This window comes from Eleutherodactylus coqui, chromosome 5, assembly GCF_035609145.1.
Source record: "Eleutherodactylus coqui strain aEleCoq1 chromosome 5, aEleCoq1.hap1, whole genome shotgun sequence".
Lineage (NCBI taxonomy): Eukaryota > Metazoa > Chordata > Amphibia > Anura > Eleutherodactylidae > Eleutherodactylus > Eleutherodactylus coqui.
Genome location: NC_089841.1, coordinates 53,274,974 through 53,294,508, shown reverse-complemented (window position 1 = coordinate 53,294,508; position 19,535 = coordinate 53,274,974). Strand labels below are relative to the sequence as shown.

The following is a 19,535-nucleotide window of genomic DNA, read 5'->3' as shown; positions in this document are numbered from 1 at the left end:
TTCACTGAATAGACGATAGATTAAGCATCCCAGTCTTAGGGTCTTAGGTAGCGAACAAGAAGTACAGACTGATGGACAGGTATCTGACATGTTTCATTAGTCATACATTTTCCAATATCCACCTCGTAATCATATTTTCTGCATGGTGCGGTGAGCTGGCAGACAGCTGCCACCACTCCGCAGGAACTGGCACCAGTATCCTATAAATACAGAAATGAACAGCTGTGAATTACGGATTAATTAGTCCAGCTGTGGGATTGACGTTGCGATCGCTTGTTTACATAGAAAATACATGGGGGAGGGGTGCAGATAAATATTCAGCAAAGAAAAAAAGTTGTGCTGAAGTTTTGATGATTCATTCTTCCAAAATGTGGCATCTTCAGGTGAAATCTAATATACATTGTACATAGCTGGTCCTGCTCTCAGCTGGGAAGTGGATACAATTGTATCCAGTGTAGACAATGCTCTGTGAGCTAAACAGCCCGGACTCCAGACTGATACATTGTACACAGCTAGTCCTGCTCTCAGCTGAGAAGGGGAGACAATTGTATCCAGTGTAGACAATGCTCTGTGAGCTAAACAGCCCGGACTCCAGACTGATACATTGTATATAGCTAGTCCTGCTCTCAGCTGAGGACTGGATACAACTGTATCCAGTGTAGACAATGCTCTGTGAGCTAAACAGCCCGGACTCCAGACTGATACATTGTACATCTTTTTCCATATAGTGAGCCCAGTACAATGAATAAGACATTATATTTGGGGGCCTTGTTACAATTTTTGCATTGGGGCCCAGAAGCTTCAAGTTACACCTCTGAGGGGATGGGAGATGTTTGTTGCTTATGTACTGATCTCACAGAGGATTGTCTAGGCAGGATGCAATTCTAACAAACCGTCCGCTATGAGGATTGTTAGGCCTCTATTGCTTTTCAGCCACTGTGTGTAAATGCTCCCAGAATGCTCCCATTTACTGAGAGCAAGCAGATTTCTTGGCTGGTTTGTCAATAAAATAGATATGGTTCACAGCATCTGTATTCTGTCAATGGAGCAGAGATGCCATGGTGTCAGCGGTACAGCAGCCCTAGAGAATACATGTGCTGTGCGGTGGTAGGGGGGAGGGAGGAGAGGTGGTGCATGCAAATAGGGAATAGCTGTGTATACAATTCCCTTATGTACAGGTAAGGGTTTCCCGTGTACAGTAGCGATTTAGATGGTCTATCAGAATCCACATACGACGGCTCCTCTACACACTTGCTCACTTTTAATTAAGTTTTACCTTCTTTCCTGAAATCCCTGAAATGACTTTCTGCTGATTCTGGAGAAACTTCACCAGTTTAATTTCCTCTAATGTAATACGCAGCAGACGGGCCGCCTCACATTTCTACATTCGCAGGGTTTTATTCTCTTCTTGGAGATCCTGCATAAATCTGTGTAGATAATATATGCGAGCTGTGAGTTCTCTCAATGCTGCGAAGAGGCGCGACTAGACTGTACGATGAACAGAAGATGCTTAAAGCGGTTCGCCTGAATGTTTACTATTGATGACCGCCATTCAGGATCCTTGCTGATCAGCTGATCCCTGGACCTGCTGTCAGTGTGGATAGTGCTGGCAGCAGATGGCGCTGTCGGCTTTGCGGCAGCTTGGTTAGGTACTGCAGGCACAGCACTCCTTATATTGAATGCTATCTGCTTCCAGCACTGTCCGACAGCAGGTCCAGGGATCAGCTGATCGATGGGGATCCAGATTGGTTGATTGCCGCCGATCAACTATTGATGACCGATCCTGAAGGTAGGGGTCATTAATAGGAAAAATCCTGGGGAACCCCCTAAAGAGGATCCCTCAGTTTTTAAAATTCTTTTTTCCAGACCCCTTTGTTCGCCTATACTCACTCCGTTCAATTCACAGCCTGAGGGTGCATTCACACGAACGTATATCGGCTCGGTTTTCACGCCGAGCCGATATACGTTGTCTCTCTGTGCAGGGGGGGGGGGGGGGATGGAAGAGCCAGGAGCAGGAACTGAGCTCCTGCACCCTCTCTGCCTCCTCTCCGCCTCCTCTCCACCCCCTCTCCGCCCCTCTGCACTATTTGCAATGAGAGGAGGCGGGACGGGGGCGGGGCTAAGTGGGGAGGATTAGCCCCGTCCCGCCTCTCCCCATTGCAAATAGTGCAGAGGGGCGGAGAGGAGGCAGAGCGGGGGCAGGAGCTCCGTTCCTGCTCCTAGCTCTTCCATCCTCCCCCCCCCCCCGCACACGAGGACAACGTATATTGGCTCGGCGTAAAAACTGAGCCGATATACGTTCGTGTGAATTCACCCTGACACTAATGTGCTGTCAAGTGGACAGTCTCTGCCACTCAATGTTGATTAAACGTAATATTAGGCATTAACGCTGAGTGTTGGAGACCACCTACTTGACAGTAGACTTGTGTCACGTTCCTTTATGGTCTAAAGATGTTGGCAGAGAAAAAAGAGCTAATGGAGTTAGAGCTGTGGCCACTTCACTACATAGCAGGCACAGTGCCGTACATTTCATAGAGGCTGTGCCTGGTATAGCAGCTCGGTCCCATTCACTTAAATGAGGCTGATCTGCTTGCAGGCCTTGTGACTGACTAACATGATATCACAGACCTGAGAAGAAGCTGATGTAATTACCAAGTGATTCGGTCTCTTGGATGAGCTGATAGGCGGGGGTCCTGAACAAGAGACCCCGACCAATCTAATATTGATGACCTATCCTGAGGAAGGGCAATCAACATTAGTCATGGAAAAACACTTTAATTTTTTCTTGTTTACATGGGTGGGAAAAGGGTGATATAAAACGTCTGGTGAGCAGAAAGATAGAGCATGGCACGATTTGTTTGTTCTCTCAACATTGCATCAGTGAAAACATGGCAGATGGGAAGGAAACCATTGAAAATCATTGGTTTCATAAGTCTGCTTTTTTACTGACTCTCTCATCGTGTGAAAATCGCGTGATTTTATCGCCTGTGTGAAACCACGTTAACCATTTTGGAGCATCTTTTTCTTCGAACTCTGCATCGTGATGTTCCTCTACTACTCCTCCTGGAATAAACGGAACCATAAGATTACCATCCCCTTTGTGGAGGGGGCTGATCATTACTCACTTTGACGCTGGCCAGTCATTGCTCTGACTGTGTAGGGACACAATCTATTGACTGAGTGAGCAACCATCAGATACCAGGAGGAATAACAGAGGAATAGTACATCACGGAGATAAAATAAAAGGTGATGTAAATACTTTATTAGAATAAGACACCATAAATTACATGTTTTACTAAAGCTTTAGAATATTACTGTATTTTTGATTTCCTATAGATGCTTTGTGTCGGCGGCATTTTGTTACTTCGGAGCTGAACCCTGTAATTGTCACGTCGCATTGGTCTGCGCCATCTGACAGCACATATAATTATTAATGACATTCTGTTAAAATGCTCTCAGAAAGTTCAAACCTATATTATGTACTCGGTGTCCTGTGGACATATTTGTCCGCGACCATTTGAATCTCTCCCCTATAATTTACAACTATGTGTAACAATAGTGACAACTTGCACAAACTGTCCAGTAATGAATCCCCCCTGGGGCCACGACTGGCCCTGCACTCCTAGGCCATCATATGGACTGCAGCGCGGATTCCCATTAACCCCCTATGGACCACAGTGTTTTGGTCCTAAAGGACCTGACAGTGTTTAGGGATTTTACAACATTTATTGCCCTTTTTTTTATTCTTCATCAAAATAATTTTTGCAGTGTTTTTTGTGACACATAGGGCTGTTTTATTTCACAGATTTTGTTTTTTACGTTTTTGGGGGTAAAAAGCGAAGAAAAACTTTTAGTTGTGTATTTTTAAAATTTATATATTCACACTAAAATAAAGTAATGGAATGGGTTCCTCATTTAGTTTGGAGGTTTAGATATATAGTGAGTATAGGGTGATAGTTTTGCTTGGCGTCTGGTAGTGGGTCATTTTTCTTTTTTATATGTAATTTTTTTTTTTATCTTCTGTGATTTTTTAATTTTTTTTTTCTTTTGTAACTATTTTTTTAACATCTAGAGATCATTCACATTATTACTATTATTAATATTTTTTTTTATTTCACACTTTTCCACTGTAGTTCGGGCATCCATAGGAGCCCCAGTTGCAGGGAAACAAAACCCCCCTGTAGTGACAGTAGTTACGAACAGAGCGGATCTGGGTCTGCCAGGACCCTGCAGCTCTGCTGTGACGGGGCACCCAGTGGTCACTAGATTGCCAGGTCAAATTGTAGAAGTAACACTTCTGCTTTCTCTCTGCACTACATTGAGCACTATATAGCCTGTAAAAGAGAAGCAGGACCCTTCCTCGCCTGGTCCTTGGCTGTGACTAACAGCTATGGACCCCAACCTGCTCCTGCCAGATTGCAGGAGCTTTAATCCCACAATGTATTTTTTCTATGGGTCAGGATTAAAGCCCAGGACCAAGCATCGTAAATTTACAGTGCTTGGTCCTTTAGGGGTTGAGGGGGTGTTCAAACATAGAAACGAAGTGCAGCAGATCAGCTACATGTGAAGTTTAAGTGCAGATTTTGTCCATCGACAGGGCAAAATCCGGGGCAGATTTGTCTCAGAAAACTATGGATTTTGCTACCTCCTTTTTTTTTTTTTTTTTTTTTATTTTTTGTTGAATTTTTTTTTTGTTGAAAATTCCGTGGTGAATTCGCAGTGTGAACGTACCCTAAGGGTATAAATGCTATGGATTTATCGACCTGTGTAAAGGGCTCTAAGTCTTTCTCTTTATTAAAGCAGCAGTTTGCTCACAAGAGCTGCTGTTCGTACTATAGTAACAGGAAGCTGTCTCTTTTGGAGCTTATTGAAAGCGGTTTGGTCACTTGGTATTGCAGTTTGCATGTGTGCGTGTATATCTGTTACTGCGAAACCTAGATAACCACTAATCTGTCCCTCTGCCATACTTCCTGATGTTCTGAATGGCAGATCTAACTAATTATGTAGTTGAGGTATCGCTGCACAGCTCGCCTGATCCGCCACTGAAGACTCCAAGAAATCTGGGGGCTATAATGGTGGTTATATTGATTTCCAGCCAGCTTTCACAGAAGCAAATAAGCCTGTTTACCTCTTTATTGTACTCCTACTTGGCTGATAACAGCAGAGCAGAGGGAAACTAATGGCCCATTTACACGCAAAGACAATCTTTCAAACAATAGAAAGATTAAGCAAAATGATCGCTAAAACTGTCAAATTATTAATGGACACTACTGTCCATTAACACTTTTTTTTAGCTTCATTTGCATGTAAAAGGGTCTCCAGGAGCTGTTTGCAGAGCGCAGCATGTGGTCTGAGCTCTGCACACAGCTCCTTTGTTCTCACTGACGGATCTTCTATTAAGACTTAAGCACCCGACAACCTTCCCATGGACTAACGCCCGACTAACTCTCCTGTGCGATAATAAGTTCAAGTGAATGGACATGGAGCAGGCCGTTCTCATTCCGGTCTGCCCGCATCCATCCACAGTAAACGGGAGAGATGCTCAAGCATTGAGTGGCTCCTGTTTATTCTGAGCTCTTTGGTATATATTGTACTATATTCTGTAAGTAGTGCTGAATATTATAGGATAAACCATCTACCTAGGATCAGTAGGGGTCTGACACCTGAGACTGCCGATGATCACTAGAACGATAGGATGGCGATGATACAGCTAGAACTCAAGCCCCCAGGACCAGCATGAATCGCTGTCCTGACACTGGACTGGGGGCCCATTTACAAGGGCCAGAAATTGGCCTGCTATAACAATAGCCGTTTGATAAAGCATGTCGGTGCTTATTCACTGCTATTAACAAATGACAGATCAGCTCTATGAGGATGAATAATTAATATGTACATCCGACCAGTGACAGATCTACTATCACATTGCATTTTTATGATTTTGAGTAAATGAACTGATCCACCAATGAATGATCTTTTGCACATTTACATGGGCCGATAATCAGGGAAACTAACGTTCGTGACCGTGGATCGGCCCGTGTAAATTCAGCATAAAGGCCTATTACCGTCTCAGCAAGTTATCCCCTATACCCTCCAGCACATCCTGAAGTTCTGGCGACAGTGCCTGCACATGCACAATTCATTCTTTTCCCTTTTATGGGCCCGCCAGAGATGGCTGAGTTCAAGCACTTGGCTATCTCTAGCGCTCCCAATGACCTAAACAGTGCGGCTGCCATCATTGCCTTAAGTTTGGAACACGCCAAGGTGAAATCTTGAACTCCACCAACTCTTTCAAAATAATATACAGAACTATACGTACCCCTCTACATCTGCCGGGATCTAAGGCTGCAGCCCCGCTGTGGTCCCAGTGATTGCTGTGACAGATGATGTCACAGGAAATCAGGTGACCGCTGTAGCGCCACCGCTCGTTCTCCTGGCATTGGCGCTCTCATTTTATGCGCCATGATGCCAGGAGTTCAGGGACGTGATGCTGCAACTGTCAGCTGTTTTCTTGTGACGATATCTGTCACTGCAATCACCGGGACCACAGCGGGGCTGCAGCGTTGGATCCCGGCAGCCGTAGAGGGGTAAGTAAAGTTCTGTTAATTATTTTAATACCGGCCGCCCCAAACACAATGCAGTAATGATATATACAGAACATACCATCATCCCATTATAAAGCATTACACTACTAGATAGCATTTAGATAGAGGATAGCCAAGAGCGGACTGCCAGGACTGTATGACCTCCTGTGTGTGAGCAGATAGTAGACCTCCCGCTGCCTCCATGTGTCTGATCGTGTGACATTTTTGCTTTCACAGATTTCCAGAGGGTCTGAACTGTCCTTCGCTACGAGGTGAAATTCCAAGGTAAGTCAAGTGTAATAAATACAATTTCTTGTGAGCCTCTGACGAACACAAACGCTGTGCAGATGACAAAATACGTAAGACTTGGTAAAAGAATGTCCATGAAAAGGGATGTCGCCGGAGCAACCAGTCAGGATGGAATGTGATTTCCAGTTCATTCTCTGTACGTTCGTCTGTAGCCTGAAGCGCTCGGGCTCTGTACGGAATACTGGTGACAGTTTATGTTGCAGATATTCTTGGGTACCATGGCGGGTGTGACTAGTCCTCCGCACCCATATATATCTGAATTATCACCACTAGAGCCATGCTCTAACATTCTTCTGGAATTGGAATCGCTGCCTTTAAGAGCAGAAGTGGTCAACTAAAAGGCTGCATTCACTTCTGTGGCCAGATATCTTTTCAGAGCTGTTACTTTGTTTGGGTCTTGTGACATTTTATTATCCCTGTACAATTTTATTATTCCTGTACTGTGACATCACTGTGCTTATTACTCCTGTACTGTGACATCACTGTGCTCATCGTTCCTCTACTGTGACATCACTGTGCTTATAATCCCTGTACTGTGCTTATCAAAACAGAAAAATATGTGCTGATGAGCACATGTGATATACATATTGTCTTGTTATGTATATGGTGATTAAGCTTGAAGAAGGCCAAAATGTTGTGTCTTATGTTTGTGATGGGGCAATAAATTATATTTTCCAGAGCGTCATCCCGACGGCCCCATTACATATGGAGGTTGCCCTCTGACCCAGGTAGGGACAGGAAGAGTTTAAAAGCACCTCCCTTTCCACCCATGCTTCAGTGTCTTCCTGTCCCTACGGTGGGACAGAGGAGCAGCTCCAGAGCTGCAGGAGATAGGAAGCTGCGGAGGCAAGAAGACTTACCGCAAAGAAACACTTACCGCACGCTGTGCGGCCCCCCTGGAGGGGTAGAGGTCGGGGCCGCACACTCAAGAGTCCCTGCATCCCCGACCTGCGCTGCCGACGGAGCCGTCAGTCGCCCAGTAGCGCTGGTCTCCCTCGCGCGGATCGCATGTTCGGGCCGCCGCTGCTGTGATGGGATAGTTCCTCCTGGCAGGGGAACGGCAGCGGCGGCCTCCCTGGACCTCGGGCGCATAGCGGTGACGTCATCCGGCGTGGTGACGTCACGCGCACAACGTAGGGGGCGTGGCTACCGGCGAAAACCCGGAAATGGCGCCAAATTTGAAAATCCTCCCCATAAAAGCAGGCTAAACTCCATGGAGGTTCCTGCTGACTGCCAGACAAGTGTATGTGAGTATGTCTACCCGCGACAGCTCAGCACGTGAGGGAGAGATTGACACCCTACCAACTGTAAGTAGGCTATACGCCAAAACATGCGCAAATGGTCACTTGTACAGCGGATGCATATATGTTCCCTTTCTTGTCTCCCCTCTCCCCCACTTTCATGGGTAGATGGATAAGGAGGGTCCAAAGAAAATGGACCCGGGGAAAAAATCGAAAAAATGCGTCCTCTGCAACAAAAGGCTCGAGGAGAGCTATAAAAAACCCCTATGCGAGGAGTGAGTGTATTACCGCAAGTAATGCTCCTGAATCCAACGCTTGCACTGCTATAACAGTGAATTGCTCTGCCTTCACAGATGCACGGGGAAAATTCTCGCAGAGGAGAAAGCAGCATTCAAATCCGATATCCGCTGCATGATAAGGGAAGAGCTGCAGGCTTCCATGGCGTCCCTTCCCCAGGCCCAGCCAGGTCCGTCACGGGTCCCTAAAAGACCTAGACAGACCGAGTCGGCGAGTTCGATCTCCGGTGAATCGCTGGAGCTCCTATCCGAAGGGGAATTAGAGGACCCACCGGTTCCCATAGAAGACGAGAAGAAATATTACTTCTCATCAAACGACATTGCGCACCTCATCAAGGCGGTGAGGGAAACAATGCAAATTGAGGAAGATAACCCGCCGAGAACAATCCAGGATGAGATGTTTGGCGGCCTCCGATCTAGAAGAAAGATCATGTTCCCAGTCAACCAGACGCTGCAGCAAGTGATCATAGATGAATGGCAGGAACCGGAAAAAAGGATCACTGTTCCAAAAGAGATCCGAAACCGGCTCGCATTCGCTACCGAGGACGTCCGCCTGTACAGGGAAACCCCCAAGGTGGACATCCAGATCGCAAAAGTGGCCAAGAAGACCCTCTTGCCCTTCGAGGACACCTCCCAGCTATCCGATCCGATGGATAAAAAAATCGACGGATTAATGAAGAAAGCCTGGGAGGCAACATCCCTCACCATCGAGGCTAACATAGCCTCAACCTCAGTGGCTAGATCCATGGCGCTCTGGCTAAACAGGCTAGAAGCCTCCATAAAGGATCGGGCCCCCAGAGAGGAGTTGGCCAGCTGTCTCCCCCTCTTAAAAATGGCTACCGCCTTCCTGGCTGACGCATCAGCGGAAACGGTAAGATACGGGGCAAAAACCGGAGTCCTCAGCAACTCAGCGAGAAGGGCACTATGGCTGAAGACTTGGGCCGCAGACATTACATCCAAAAATAAGCTCTGCGCCATCCCCTTCCAAGGGGAATATATGTTTGGGCCCGTCCTGGACAAAATCCTGGAAAAAGTCGGCGACAAGAGTAAAACCCTGCCTGACAGACAACCTTTCAGGAAACCATCCTTCCCGAAGAGGATGCGCCAGCCTCCTCCCGAAGTTAAAGGGAAAGGGAAGACTGGAAGATGGTCGTACCCCAAGGGAGGTCGGGGTAAGGAAGTCCAACCCTCCCCTGAACAAACAGGGGGTAGATTAGCGGGCTATCTAAGCCAGTGGCAAGGGGTAACGTCTAACCCCTGGGTACTCCGAATAATCGAAGCAGGGTACCAAATTGAATTCCACTCGCTACCCCCTAGGAGATTCCTTATAACCTCCCCGGGGTCCCTACAGGAACAAGGGAACCTCATAAAAGGCGTTCAGGAACTTAAGGACCTAGGGGTCATTACACAAGTCCCCGATTACGAAAGGGGTGAGGGATTCTATTCCCCCCTATTTCTAATAAAAAAACCGAATGGTTCCATTAGGACTATATTTAATCTTAAAGCCCTAAATCAATTTATCTCGTACAAAAAATTCAAGATGGAAACAGTAAGATCCATCGTCCCACTAATAGATCGAGATAGTGTAATGTGCACCATAGATCTTAAAGATGCATATTACCATGTCCCAATAACGGCAGCCCATCACAAGTACCTGAGGTTTGCTCTGCGGGAGGGAGACAAGATCCAACATTACCAATTCACGGCCCTTCCATTCGGAATCTCCACCGCCCCTCGGGTATTCACGAAAATCGTTATAGAGATGGTAGCCTACTTCAGGCGGAATCAGATCCGCATATTTCCGTATCTGGATGACTTTTTGTTGGTGTCAAGGACGGAGAAGACCATGCGTATAGACCTATCCATGGTCTTATCCACCCTAAACAGTTTAGGGTGGATAGTGAACAAGCAGAAGTCCGACTTGAACCCTGGTACACAAAAGGTGTACCTGGGAGTATTACTAGACTCCCACATCCAGGAATCCCGGCTTCCATCATCTAGGAAGGAAGACCTCACCCAAAGAGTAAAATCCTTCTGTCAGGCTACGGCGGTTTCCATTAGAGAAACAATGAAGGTGCTGGGCATCCTGACGGCTTGCATTCAGATAGTCCCATGGGCACAGGCCCATACCCGGCAATTACAAGGATTTATCCTTGCCAACTGGGACAAACGGCAGACATCCCTGGATAAGAAGGTGAGCCTGTCTGTCCGAGTCAAAGAGTCCCTACGCTGGTGGACCTCACAGAGGAACCTAAGCAAAGGTACCTCTTGGTCACAAGAATCTACCGTACCCATCACAACAGATGCCAGCAAAACGGGATGGGGAGCCCAAGTAGCCGACCAAAATCTACAGGGGATTTGGGACCCCCAAGTAGCTAAACGCTCATCCAATTTCAGAGAACTAAGGGCAATCTGGGAAGCCCTTCAGGCGGCAGAACCCCTTATAAAAGGAAGGCATGTCAAAATCCTAACCGATAATATGACAGCTCTGTCATTTGTTCGTCACCAGGGGGGAACGCGACACCCGCACCTGCAACGACTGGCAACAGAGATACTCCGCTGGGCGGAATCCAACGTGCTGTCCCTCTCAGCGATCCACTTAAAAGGGTCCACAAACGTCGCTGCCGACTTCCTGAGCAGACAGAGCATCCATCCAGGAGAATGGGGACTGAATCAGCGAGTCTTCGACCAACTAATCTGCCAGTGGGGAGAACCGCAGATAGACCTGTTCGCCACGAAGAGAAATTCAAAGTGCCAGGACTTTTACTCGCTGAACCCCAGAGACAATCCACGCGGGGTAGACGCCCTGTCCCAAAGCTGGGACATGGACCTAGCCTACGCCTTTCCTCCCTTCCCACTGATCCCCCGCACCCTCAGGAAAATCCAAACCAGCCGGGCGTCAGTCATACTAGTTGCCCCTATGTGGGACAAAAGGCCCTGGTATCCCCTGCTAAAAGCCTTGGCGATCCAGGGTCCATTCCTACTACCAGCCGTAGAAGATCTTCTCCTCCAGGGCCCACTAACATACCCAGGGGTCGAGAAATTGAAGCTAGCAGCATGGATGCTGAAAGCATGATACTGCGTGGGAAGGGACTCTCCCATAATGTAATTACTACCCTAACAAAAAGCCGTAAACCTATCACGATAGCCATCTACGATAGGATATGGAAAAAATTCACAGAGTTCTGTAAAATAGAGCCAGGGAAAATCCCAGGAATTGACATTCCCGTAATCCTGGAATTTTTGCAGGCAGGCCTAGAAAAAGGCCTTAGTCCTAGAACCCTTAAAGTCCATACAGCAGCACTAGGGTCCTATCTAGATTTTCCCTTGGCAGAACACCGCTGGGTGCGTAGGTTTCTCAAAGGGGCAGAACGGCTTCGACCCTTTGTTAGAGAAACCTTTCCTACCTGGGACCTAAAAGGAAAGACGGCAACTAAGAGCACCATTGCGAGGTGGATCAAGACTGCCATCCAAGAGGCATATAAAGCCAGGGGTCTCGACCCTCCGGGAAAAATTAGAGCTCACTCCACTCGCTCTCTTTCCTCCTCTTGGGCAGAAAAAGGCCAGGCGTCTGCCGAGCAGATCTGCAAGGCGGCGACCCGGTCGAGTATACATACATTTACCCGACATTACAGGGTTAACGTCCAGTCGGACAAAGACCTGAGTTACGGACGTAAAGTCCTTCAGGCAGTAGTCCCACCCTAGGGCCACGTATAATTTGGTATACTCCATATGTAATGGGGCCGTCGGGATGACGCTCTGGAAGGACACGGATTACTTACCGGTAGTCCCTTTTCCAGGAGTCATCACGACGGCCCATAGTTCCCTCCCCTTTAAGAATAATTTATGTTCTTCAAATGTAAATATGACCGAATAAAGGTAAAATTTGGTTTAGTAAACATTGTCCACCGTAATGATTTATAAGTCACTGAAGCATGGGTGGAAAGGGAGGTGCTTTTAAACTCTTCCTGTCCCTACCTGGGTCAGAGGGCAACCTCCATATGTAATGGGGCCGTCGTGATGACTCCTGGAAAAGGGACTACCGGTAAGTAATCCGTGTCCTTCTATTGCACTGCATGCTGCCAGTCTCATTTTTTTTAAATCACTGTGCTTATCATCCCTGTACTGTGACATCACTGTGCTCATAACCCTGTACTGTGACATCACTGTGCTCATATCCCTGTACTGTGACATCACTGTGCTCATATCCCTGTACTGTGACATCACTGTGCCTATAATCCCTGTACTGTGACATCACTGTGCCTATAATCCCTGTACTGTGACATCACTGTGCTCACATCCCTGTACTGTGACATCACTGTGCTCATAACCCTGTACTGTGACATCACTGTGCTCATATCCCTGTACTGTGACATCACTGTGCCTATAATCCCTGTACTGTGACATCACTGTGCTCACATCCCTGTACTGTGACATCACTGTGCTTATCATCCCTGTACTGTGACATCACTGTGCTTATCATCCCTGTACTGTGACATCACTGTGCTTATCATCCCTGTACTGTGACATCATTGTGCTTATCATCCCTGTACTGTGACATCACTGTGCTTATCATCCCTGTACTGTGACATCACTGTGCTTATCATCCCTGTACTGTGACATCACTGGAAAAGATTCACTAAACCTGTCTGATAGATAGACAGTGAAAACTTAAACCAGACAGTCTTAAATAGTAACAGATTTATTAGTCTGTAGACTGGTCTAACTTTATACAACCTATTAGTTGATTTTATTTATGTCAAAAATTGCACCAAGATTTGAAAGAATTTTTGGTGCAAATTTTGTTGCACAGTGTTGCATTTAGGCCACACCTCCTTTTCCATGCAGGAATGCCCCTTTGTCGAATAAGCTTCCAAAAGTGTCTAAAACCGTAAATGTTGCACAAAGCATGTTTCACAACTTTCTAGTGCAATTTACTCCATGAGCAGTGACCTCATTATCTCTGTACTGTGACCTCACTGGTTTTACAATGTATGCTCAATGAGATCTATTTGAAAACTGATTCCTACATAAAGGTCATAACTTCTTAATGAACATAAGCCATGATGTTGGTCTGAACAGAGTCTGGGAAAGTGACCCGCAAATATCCTAAATGTATCTATAGGGGTCAATACACCTAGTGCATTGCAATGAGCGTCCACTTGTCATACTCTGGGTGGGCATGTGCTGCTTCTGTTGGATAGTCTGCTGTCTGTTGCACTTACCTATGCAAAGGGATACGGTAAAATAATGTATACTGTGTGATTTATGGTGACGGATTTGATGCAAACTTGCAGGCAGGTTTTTAAGCCCTTTTCAGTTCTGCATGCAGCTAGCCTGTACATTTTTTTTGTGCGGAATTGACAGCAGCCTGTGCTAAGTCGTGCGACCTCTTCCATCCTGTGCGAAAGTCCCGAATTATTTCTGCAAGATTCCCCTAAAAATTCTGCACGAAAATCTGCATCTATACATGGCCGGTTATGGAGTCGAAATCTGCAGCAGTCGCGCCATGTTTGCTAATCCCACAATGCACCACCAGCTGGGCAGTAGTGTAGGACCGGGCATGTGTCTCTCTGGATGGCATGGAGCGGTCAGTCTGGATTATCACAATGCACGTCAGATAAGAGTTTGATGTCAGGCAGAACTGTAGCGTGTTCGGGGTTAATGTGATTAGTCCCGCGCCTGCACAGATGCCCACAGGTTGGGAAACCTTTTAAACTTGACAGGATCTGGAATACAAAGCACATGACACGCCAGGGTCTGACCGGAGGAGATGCAAGAGGCGGAAAAGACTCTGCACATGACTCGAGAATTTCTATATTATGCAGATTAAACTGTTCACATCAAATTCGCTGTCGGCCTTAATCTATCACTACATGGAGTCAATAGAAAACCGCGGCTCATGCTGTGCGAGGGCTTCATGATGCATGACATCACTAAAAAGCAATCCTACTGGTTATGGAGCATGCAAGAAGATGATGGTGACCCCGAGTACCTAAAACTACCGGCTGAGTACCAAGAAACGTAAGACTGCGATAGCAATGCCCTGAATCGATGACCTCGTATGACATCAGAAACCTAAATCTGAGCTGGATATCTGTGTTTGTCCAAGGCGTTGTCCATGATTTTGTAGATCCTGTGGACGAGATAAACGTATGGTGTCCTACTGCTACGATAAGTTACCACCTACCCCCTCCCTATCACTCCGCTATCCTTGGTGCTACCGGAACGTTAAAACAACGGAGTTGTCCCACCAAACAATGTCTTCTCCATCCAAGATAAGTGTCTGGGTCCGACTGTGGCAATGTTGCAGGTGGTGGTGTTACCACGCAGAATTCAGAATAGGATGCACCAGATGGAGTAACCAAATGAACAATATTTACAAACAAAGAAATGAAAGTGAACAAGGTGATGATGATGATGTCATGATCAGGTGCAGGGTCGGAGCCTCTTGTTATGACCAGTATGGGTTGGTAGCATAGTCAGAGAGAAGTGTCCATCCTCCTTGTTGGCGGTTCCTGCTGGCCCCCACCAGGAGGGCCAGTCTGAAGTTAGCCCCACCATCCTCGATTCTGTCTGAGGGCCTCGAACCAAGGAACCCTTTCATAGAGAAGGCTGCTGACTTAGTTATTGAATTGAGTCAAGCAGCCAGTTCCTCTGCAAAGACATCCCAAAAGGAGAGTAGGTTGAAGACTCCCTGTTACATGGGTTAGAAGTGGAGGTGTCTGCACCGCTGGATCCAGACTAAATAATGGCCAGTAATTGTCTCCAGATAACTCCTTTAACCCATTAAGGACCAAGCACAGTAAATTTACAGCACTTAGTCCTGGGCTTAATCCCAGCCAATAGTAAAAATATGGCAGGGATTTAAAGCCTCTGCTTCTTCAATCAATCAAAAGCGTATCGGGTTGTCAGCTGTTAGTCACCCTTTCTGCCTTTTCCTTTCCTGAGTACACAGCACTCAATGAACGCTATATGTACTAAAGTGGAAGTATAACCTTCAGTACGCGAACCAGCAGTCACGTAACTGCTGGGATCCCCTGCTACAGCAGAGCTGCAGGGTCTTAGCAGAACCTGATCACCTCTGCCATTGACTATTGTCACTACAGGGAATGTTTTCCCTTGCAACTGTAACTGCCCTATCCACAGTGGGAAAAAACCACGTGAATGTCCCCCAGAGGTCTTATATGATGTCATGGGGGACATAGGTAGTAAAAAAATTATTATATAAACAAGTAAAGCACAATTACAGAATTAAATAATTATTTATATATATATATATATATATATATATATATATATATATATATATATATCTGTGTGTGTGTGTGTGTGTGTGTATATTCAAAAAGATCTGGAAAAGTTTAAACAGTGGGCGACAACTAAACAGAATGGTATGTAACAAGGAGAAATGCAAAGTACTACATCTGGGCAAGAAAAATGAAAAAAGCACAGGTGGAATTTGGCTAAGCAGCAGCACATGTGAAAAAGACTTGGGTATACTAATATATCATAGACTGAACATGAGTCAACAATGTGATGCAGCAGCCAAAAACCAAACCCAATTCTGGGATGTATTAAGAGAAGCATAGAGTCTAGATCACGTGAGGTTATTATCCCCCCCCTCTACTTTTCTTTAGTCAGACCTCATCTGGAATACTGTGTCCAGTTCTGGGCACTCCACTTTCAAAAAGACAGACAAATTGGATCGAGTTCAGAGAAGAATTACCAGAATTGTGAGCAGTCTGAAACTTATGTCCTACGAGGAACGGTTAAAGGATCTGGGAATGTTTAGCTTGCAAAAAAGAAGGCTGAGAGGAGACCTAATAGCTGTCTACAAATATCTGAAGGGTTGTCACAGTGCAGAGGGATCAGCCCTATTCTCATCTGTGCAAGGAAAGACTAGAAGCAATGGGAGGAAACTGAAAGGGAGGAGACACAAATTAGATATTAGACAGTGAGGGTGATCAATGAGTGGAAGAGGTTACCACGGGAAGTGGTGAGTTCTCCTTCAATGGAAGTGTTCAAACAAAGGCTGGACGAATATCTGTCTGGGATGATTTAGTGATCCTGTACTGAGCAGGGGTTGGATCCGATGACCCTGGAGGTCCCTTCCAACTCTACCATTCTATGATTCTATGCTAAATGCAAACGTATTGGCACCCCTATGTGATGTACCTAATCTAATTCTCTAACCTCCCTGTGTCTTACAAACATGAAATTTGGCACAAGCATTCTTTAGGTCCTAAATAGGAAAATTAAAGGGGTCACAACTCGATTATTCAATGCTAAGTGCAAAAGTAAATCCACCCCTATGTAATGTATCTTCCTGGTGTCGTACAAGCGTGACATTTGGCACAAGCATTCTTTAGGTCCTAAGTGAGGGGAGTGTGAGGGGTGGCACATGCTGAAGAAGGACATCAGTATATGCAGCTTGACTAGAATCTAATTTCATGCGAACAACACATAAACACCTGTATCAAATTAACTCGGGCAAAGCCGGGTATATCAGCTAGTATACACATAAAAAAGAAAATAATCCAAAGCCGACGCCAACCAAAACCGTCACCGTATGCGCCCTGTAATCCCAAACCATACATATTACTATATATCAATACAGCCGAAACAAAACGAGAAACCCATTCCTTTACTTCATTTTAGCGTAAATACTAATTTAAAAAAAAAACAACTATAAATATTAAAATTTTATTTTAAGTTTTTACCTTTTAATAAAACAAAAAAAAAGTCTGTGAAAAATATATTTAAAAAAATAGCTGTATATGTGTCATGGGGAAAAAAAAACGCAGCAAAAATAATTTTGGTAGCTGAAGGAAATAAAATAGGGCAGTGAAACCGCCACATGGGTAAAATTGCTAAAGTGTCTGATCCTTAAGGTACAAAACAACCTGATCCTTAAGGGGTTAAAAAGCTCCATTGTGTAACCCATCCATATATACTGCGTTGGATCAGTCCATCGGGGGCCCATCCTACTGTACACAGCAATAAAATTCGACATATTATTTCATCACCTTTTTGGCGCTGTGATTTGTTTTTATGCAGCAGATGGAAGAATTCGATTTGTCAGGCAGGAAGAGGTAAAGCCTACACAGGTGACTTGTTTCTGAAGGTGCAGAGAGTATTTAGGAATATCTAATAGGAAAGTGGCAGGTTAATTAGAATAATTGAGAAGTTGCGGATAACAACGGCGGCAGCGACCGAATTCATTACATCTTCATTTCCAGGAAAATGTAGTAGCAGACTAACAGGTGTCTCTGAAGATAATCATTTTCGCATTGTCAGAAATTGCCTTATTTCTTCTCATTGTATTTTAAATTATATGCTCCGCGTATTATGACTTTTTTTTATTATTGCCATGTACAAGGTTCTTCTTCCCTTGTGTTACAAAAACTGTGGTGATCGCTAAACTGGCAGTCTTTATATTAGGAACTTTCTAAGCTGGATGCAGGCGCCTAGCTATAGGGTTTCAGAGGTAGAAGTTGTGTCAGGGCCCTGATGTTTCCGAGCACCCCAAAGGCACCCTCTACCACATGAAACACCAGTATCCTAAATGCAATATGGTCGTGGAGGCCCTGTTGCAGATCTTGCATTGGGTACCAGGAGCTTCAAATTGGACCTATGGTTCGGTACCGAAGTTCCAGGCCATACAAAAGCCTCTCGTAGGCAAGACCTGAGAAGTGTAAAGAATTACAAGCCAGGGTATTGCTAAGCAGAGTCATAATCAGCCTTAGAAATGAACAGGACAGACTAATTGGACTACTTGCACACGGACTGAGTAAAAAATTGCGCCTGAGGTTCTTGTCAGTGTGCCCGATGTATTGGACCAAACAGTATATAGGCTATTTTGGCTCAAGAATTGGATATGCTGCATCCCATTAAAAAAGCCGATGTGCATACATCCATTCAAGTGAATGCCATTTCAAAATATTTTCGTGTGCAAGTATCGTTAAAGGGGTATTCTCAACTTAGACATTAATGGCATGTCCACAGCAAACTGCACCTGTCTTCAGAATGGGAGTTGCTCAGCCCTCCTTACATTTGGAGATGGTATGGTCATCCGATTCTGGGGATAAGGTTCTTAACACAGGCTGATATTGGGCATGCACATTCATACGAATGCTCGTTTGCCTATCGGCCCATAGAAAACTGTGACTGCTCGTTCATCAGCTGACCTCATTTATGCAGCCCCAAATAATCATCCCTGGCTGCACACCTCCCATGTGAAGTGGGGGATGTGCTGCCGAGAGCCAGGATTCTCTAAGTGGGATGAATGAACTCATTAACCAATCTTCGTCCTGCATATTCTTAATTAGACTCTCGTTGGTTGGCTCTCGTCTACTGGAGCAAAAGGACCGTTAGATGCGAGTCCCACTTTAGGAACCGCTACCTATATATTTATGGCTTATCCTGTGGATGTGTTATAAATGTCTAAGGTGGAAGAAGCCCTTTAAATTGGTTTGCCCTTTAAAGATGTTTATCCCCCAGGGATACTGACACTGGCGCACTCGAATGACCCATGTGAATAGAGTAGGGGTGCGCTTGCTTGATCACTGCTCTATTCACTTCTATGGGACAGGCCCTATCCTTTTTAGGAAATGTATGGTACTATGATGCAGATGTAACAAATGCGTTGGCTCAACTTAAACTTTGCTACATCTGTATATGCTGCTGTGGCTACTGCTTGGCTCAGCACTGTATGACAGTATTATTTTGAGATGTGTTTGGCTGTATTTTATGGGCCTTGTCAATTTGTATTACTTTAGGACTGCAGAGTAGGTATTGGGAAATAATGCCGCTCAAAAAGAAATCGTCGATCCTATTCTGTTGTATGATTTTCTGCTAGTAAGATTGTGATATGGCAGTAGCTTTTATGGCTTTTAAACATGATTTTTAGTGGAGTCAAAATGATATGACTGTTTAGAACATTAGATAGTTAGATTATTATACAAAGAGGCTACATTTTTCCTTTTAGTTTAGTAAAGGAAGATGTAACGAGCTGTAAGCCTCATCTGATGGTTGTCTTTTATGTTTCATTTTCTCTCATCTCGACAATAAATTAATATACAAAAACCTGCAGAAGTCCCCTCGGC

The 19,535-nt window shown here is 45.3% G+C and overlaps 1 protein-coding gene across 1 annotated transcript in view; it reads left to right on the top strand.

Moving 5' to 3' along the window:
- The window catches only part of RAB27B (RAB27B, member RAS oncogene family), a 219,707-nt gene that overhangs the window by 91,197 nt on the left and 108,975 nt on the right, over window positions 1–19,535 (top strand). The window contains exon 2 of the mRNA XM_066602519.1: window positions 6,819–6,866. The gene's annotated coding sequence lies outside the window, so the exon portion shown is untranslated. The remainder of the gene's footprint in view (window positions 1–6,818; window positions 6,867–19,535) is intronic.